This window comes from Mastomys coucha, unplaced genomic scaffold (genome assembly GCF_008632895.1).
Source record: "Mastomys coucha isolate ucsf_1 unplaced genomic scaffold, UCSF_Mcou_1 pScaffold16, whole genome shotgun sequence".
Lineage (NCBI taxonomy): Eukaryota > Metazoa > Chordata > Mammalia > Rodentia > Muridae > Mastomys > Mastomys coucha.
Window position 1 is genome coordinate 6,469,513 of NW_022196898.1, and position 6,000 is coordinate 6,475,512.

The 6,000-nt window shown below is 37.9% G+C and overlaps 1 protein-coding gene and 1 non-coding gene across 6 annotated transcripts in view; one reads left to right on the forward strand and one right to left on the reverse strand.

The window, feature by feature from the left end:
• Nbea (neurobeachin) overlaps positions 1-6,000 on the reverse strand; it is a 551,294-nt gene that overhangs the window by 322,507 nt on the left and 222,787 nt on the right. The gene's annotated exons all lie outside the window — the stretch shown is intronic.
• LOC116094466 lies at positions 5,325-5,431 on the forward strand. Its single transcript, XR_004120126.1, has one exon. It is a non-coding gene; the product is annotated as a U6 spliceosomal RNA (small nuclear RNA).

The following is a 6,000-nucleotide window of genomic DNA, read 5'->3' on the forward strand; positions in this document are numbered from 1 at the left end:
TTTCATAATATTTTAGCTTCTTAGCATACTTACATAAATATAGAAAAGTTATAATTTTGTTTTGTCAAGTTCCTAAATGTTCATTCATTATATCAAAAAAGGAGTGGGTAGTAATAACAAGAGAACGTAAAGCTAAAGTAAGCAACTCTGCTATGTAAAGTAATGTACTCAAGAGATGCAGCAGATAGGAAGTAATTCAGTTAGGGAATTCTGTGCTACAAACACTTTACCAATCCATGCTCCTGTATGAATTAGGAAATGTAGGCGTAGGTAAATGAAATGGTTTGTTTAAAAAAATGCATAGAAAGGGGACATTATAGTAGAAAAGCCATATAAGGTTGTTTAATCAACTACATGTTATGACTAGGAACTGAAAAGCACTGGCTTTAAACATTTTATCAGGCTTTCATTCAATTACTGCTATGAAACACAAGTAAGCATAATGGAGTTGATGGATAAACAGATCACAAATTTCAGAGTCAGTAACATACAGTTAAACAGTTTTTAAGCTGTAAGTTTCTAGGGTTGCCACCACTAAGCAAAACATTGTACTGGGGAATAAAGTGAGCTTATTTTATTTTTCCGTGATCTTATAAAATAGAAATCTAACATTTCTCCCAATTTCTTTTAATTAAAATAATATATTCTTTAAGAGCACAATGTATACATTAAGAAAATAGCATTACCCAAGATTAAAAACCTGAGGCTGAACAGAATTTTTCTATATAAGAGGCTTATTACTTTACGATGTAAACTAAATTTCAAGTAAACATTTTTTCATGTATTAAGAAACGTGATGCTTTTAGGATGTCTTTAGGTAATTATGCAAGCTTTTGGAGTGCACTTTTGGAAATTGTTATTTGGATGTTTAGTAGATGGAAAGGAAACAAATGAACATGCAAACACAGCCATTCTTCTTTTCAGGTCAACTAGTTGACAAAGTATCACCAAACTTCCCTATAGGAAGACAAAAATATAAAGGCAAGGAAATAAGCCATTAATGAGGCTCAAGCCCAGTGACATGAAGGGTCAGGAGAATTGTGTATAATTCTCTGATATAGAAGTATAATCCTAAAAACCTAGGAATTCATAGAGAATAATGCCACAGTAGCTGTTTCAGTGGCCCCCTCCCCTGCCTGCAAAGCTGAGCAGCGTTGTCAAGTGCACCAGAAGGGAGGCTGCTTCTCTCAATGTCACACTCAAAGCTGGCCAGCGAAAGGGTAAAGTGAGCACTGCCATGTGAGTATGGATGTAACTTCCTCTAGGTCACTGCGATCCTGGCTCTTTCCCATGCAATGTCCTGGGTCCTCTCTTGAAATTGTGTCACCTTTCTTTCAGAGCAATTCTCAGTTCCCAAGCCGTTATGAGTAGTCTTATCTAGAGCCTTGCCCAGCAAAGCAGACATACACCCCGCTTTCCTTAGAAAGCTGCTTCCCAGCCAGTAATTTAGTAGGATTTTAGACTAGCATTCAGTTCACATGGTATTTTTAGAAAACATAAGTTGAAAAGTCAACAAATAAGAACTGGAACACTTAAGGAAAAAATAAAGGATATCTACTTGTGAGGAAGAAATCCCAAATCACACACAAAATAATCACATGGGAACCACACAACAGACAGAATCCTATTCTGACACTAGAGCATGTAAATCTGCAAAGTAGCTTGAATCTGAATGCAACAACAAAACTTCTCATGATTGAGGATGCAGGGACCTGCTTCCCCAATGAAAGAAGAGGAATACAAGGCACCATGTGAGCTAGTCATAAAATTTCAGCTAACATTTGAAAATTTTGAAGTTGAAGTTATTCTCCCACATTATAATATGGGAGAATAAAATTCTCAGAGTGGCAAACACAGGGCGATAGTGGAATTACTTTCAAACTGCTTTCTATAAGCCTCACCAATGGGTGGAAAAAGACTGAACAAGTGTATGAGATGAGGAAAACTTCCTCTGCTTCCTCTGCAAGCTGTGACATTACAACAACTACAGCACAAAGCACTCAGCAGTCTAGACCCTTCCTAGCTCCTCCAGAGAGCAGACAGGGCTAACAGCTTCATGAAGGCTGTGGCAAAGCCCACAATCCTGCCAATTCAGGACACAAAAGAAAATCTATACATAGCTAGTGCAGAAACAGAAAAACTCTATGAAAACATCCCGAGACCTAGTGTTTCAAGATTTCATTGCTTAGAAGTAGTTAAAAATCCATGTGAGGCTCTCTATCAGCCTGCTGGGCAACTAGCCCATGACTGAGAACATGACCCAGAACAACAAGGATCCAGGAACCCTGAACACTGGACACAAGTACTCAGTAAAAGAACAGTAGTCTAAGATTACAAAAGGCGTGACTGAGTATTGAGCCTCTCTGAAACAAAATACTCAAGCATCCAACAAAGAGAGGACACGACTGACCATGGATGACACCTGCTCAAGTAAACAGTAAAAGACTGGGAGGCTCAGAGTTACAGTTCATTAGGATTAACCAAAACAGTAGAAATATAAAATTCAACTAAATCCAGAATGGCTTGGCCTCTGACATGAAAAGCTGAGCCTAGGTAGAAAAGGGCATATTACAGGCACCACAACTTCATTTCAACCAAGCATTCAAAGCAGCAGGGAAAAACACAATAGAAATAAACTAATACAATCAGATCATAAGTAAATCTGATGCTGGAACTTTCTAGGAGTATAAAGCAAGTGCTATTAACATTTGTAAGAGTTAAGACATGGCAAGGAAGCCAGCATGCACAAACAAAGGGGTATTAAAGAGAAGCAAGAATCTCTAAATCTTTAAACAATTGTCAAATGAAGATTACAGTCAAAAAAGATAAAATGCTTTCAATTGGTGAATCAACAGATTAAGAAAGCCAGATGATGAATCAGTGACTTTAAACACTTTCATGCTTCTTGTAGTACTGTTGACAAAAGCCAGTATATGAAACTAACCCAAGTGTCTACCAATAGGTGAATGTATACGGAAGAGGTGGTACATAGACCGTGCCCAGAATACTTATTATTCCATTACTACTTGTCATCTGGAACAAATATGGATAGGCTTGAGTACTGAGCCTCTCTGAAACATGAGATGAATCATCTACAGAAACAGAAAAAGTGCATGATCTTACCTATGTAAAAAACTCAATCTTATTGAAATTTTGAGTGGAATATGGCTACAAGGGCTGGAGGTAGGGAGAAAGAGGGAGGACAGGAGCTTTTGCTCAAGGGATAAAGCATTACAAGAAGAAAGCAGAAATTCTAATGTCACACTATGGCAATTTTAGTTAATAATAATAATGTAACACACACACACATTTAATAGCTAAAAGATAGGATTTTAAGCACTTTATCATACAGAAATTCAAGAGCTCTTGGACAGGTATTACGGGTATTACTAAATCCCAGAAGGGCAATATACTAGTATTAAGTATCCAAAGATACCTGAACCACAGCCTCTAGAGCCTACAGAGAGATCATTTTTCATGTCAAATTTATCTTCTCAAGTTAAATTAATTGTATGTACATTGAGGCAGAGAGATTACCCTGTAGGTGTGCTCTATCTAAACACATGTACTATAAAAGGTGGACACTTCTGTGGTTCCAGGAAGCACTGAGAAGGAAGAAGACAGGAAAGAGGACTCAGAACAGGAACAGGAACAACCTCACCATGAGAAGCTCCTGACACACTACTGGTTCAGGGAATAGCAAGTTAGATGCAGGGAAACAGGAAAGGATGCCGAGTGATTAGGCACCCTGACGGACAAGGAAAGCCACAGGTCTGTGAGTCCTATATGATGAGATGTTGAATATGTTCACAGCCTTAAGTAGTCTGAATGTAGATCCCAGTCCACATAAGAAAGTGGTCCAGCTATGAGGCCAGTCTGAATCAGTTAGACCTACAGCCTGCAGAACTGAGGGAATTAATAAAAAGATGTTGTTATAGAATACTTGATTTCTGTGAATTTGATATAGTCACAACACAAAACTAAGAATATGAAAGATACAACAAAAGAACTACACAGTTAAGAACTTTCCACAAAGTCTAAAAGTAGCCAAAAGTACATACTCAAGAGACATAAAATACCACGTGGAGTTTTAATAGTAAAGAACCCAAATTTGTCATAATAAACTATTACAATAGTTTATGGTTTTTTATTGGTTATTATACTTATTTACATTTCAAATGTTATCCACCTTTCTGGTGTCTCCTCCACAAACCCCCTTTTCCATTCTCCCTCCCTCTGCTTCTATGAGGGTGCTCCACCACCCACCCACCCACTCCTACCTCATCGCCCTAGCATTGTAGGGGACTACACTGGGGCATCAAGCCTTCATAGGACCAAGGGCCTCTCCTGCCATTGTTGCAAGCTAAGTCCATCCTCTGGTACATATGCCCCTGGAGCTATGGGTCTCTCTATGTGTATTCTTTGATTGATGGTTTAAGAACAAAGAAAAGCTTTGCAGTTCTCCTCAGAAAAACAATGTTAGCCTGAACACAAGAAATAAAGTATATTTCAAATCTATTTCCAAAAAACAGAGGCCCACAAGTTTCTACCTATTCAGAAAGTCATTATGACATGAAAGCAAATCAAGGGGCTAAGACAAGAAACACTGGGAAATATTTGTAGCTATCTTGAACTGTGTGAAGGAGCTCTTCCAGTATAGAGAATGATTCCTGACAAAACCCTAGATTTACATAAATTAAGATTGCTGCACATAATACATACAAGTAAAGACAGTCATGGGCAAAACTAATAGCTATATATTTTCCCTTTGATTTATGTATCTATTTTTATTTGATTTGAAATGCCTGGGGATGAAACCCCACGGCACAATGCATGATTGGTAAGTACTTATCTCTTGTCATAACGAGGCTCCATCCAACTATTAGAAGGAAGATGCATGATAAATTAGCATCAGGTTTAGAAGAGCAATCATTATAAGCAAAGAATACTACACAACTGTGCCATTTTAAAACACCAACATAAAAGCCTTAGTATTTAAGGTGAAGGAAGCAATCAGTCAACAGTGGAGAAAAGATGGGAGAAAGGGAAGGAGAACCCCATGAACCCACACAAGTACTTGAGGGAAGAAAGTCAAGACAGGAAGATAAAACCAGAAAAGTGATAGTTACCAAGTCATTCCTTAAAGAGAAACTATCCAGATTTGGTAATTAAAATATGATGACTGTCAAATCTATTTTTATATAGAATCTACTGATGCCATGTATAAGAAATCCCAGTTTAAAAATGAAAATAATGCATATGTTTTAAAAAGGAAGGAAAGGGATTGCCATTTGTGATGACCCTTTATTAAGAAAAAGAAGACCGTGCTCGGTTCAGCAGCACATATACTAAAATTGGAACGATACAGAGAAGATTAGCATGGCCCCTGCGCAAGGATGACACGCAAATTCGTGAAGCGTTCCATATTTTTTAACTCTAACTAAGCAAGTAAATGATCTCTTTGACAAGAACTTCAAGTCTCTGAAGAAAGAAATTGAAGAAGATCTCAGAAGATGGAAAGATCTCCCATGCTCATGGATTGGCAGGATTAATATAGTAAAAATGGCCATATTACCGAAGGCAATCTACAGATTCAATGCAATCCCCATCAAAATTCCAACTCAATTCTTCACAGACTTAGAAAGAGCAATTTGCAGATTCATCTGGAACAACAAAAGACCCAGGATAGCCAAAACCATACTCAACAATAAAGGAACCTCTGGTGGAATCACAATCCTAGACCTTAAGACAGAGCAATTGTGATAAAAACTGCATGGTATTGGCATAGTGACAGGCAGGTAGATCAATGGAACCGAAATGAAGACCCAGAAATGAACCCACGTACCTATGGTCACTTAATCTTTCACAAAGGAGCTAAAACCATCCAGTGGAAAAAAGACAGCATTTGCAACAGATGGTGCTGGCTCAACTAGAGGTTAACATGTAGAAAAATGCAAATTGATCCATTCCTTTCCCCTTGTACAAAGCTCAAGTCCAAGT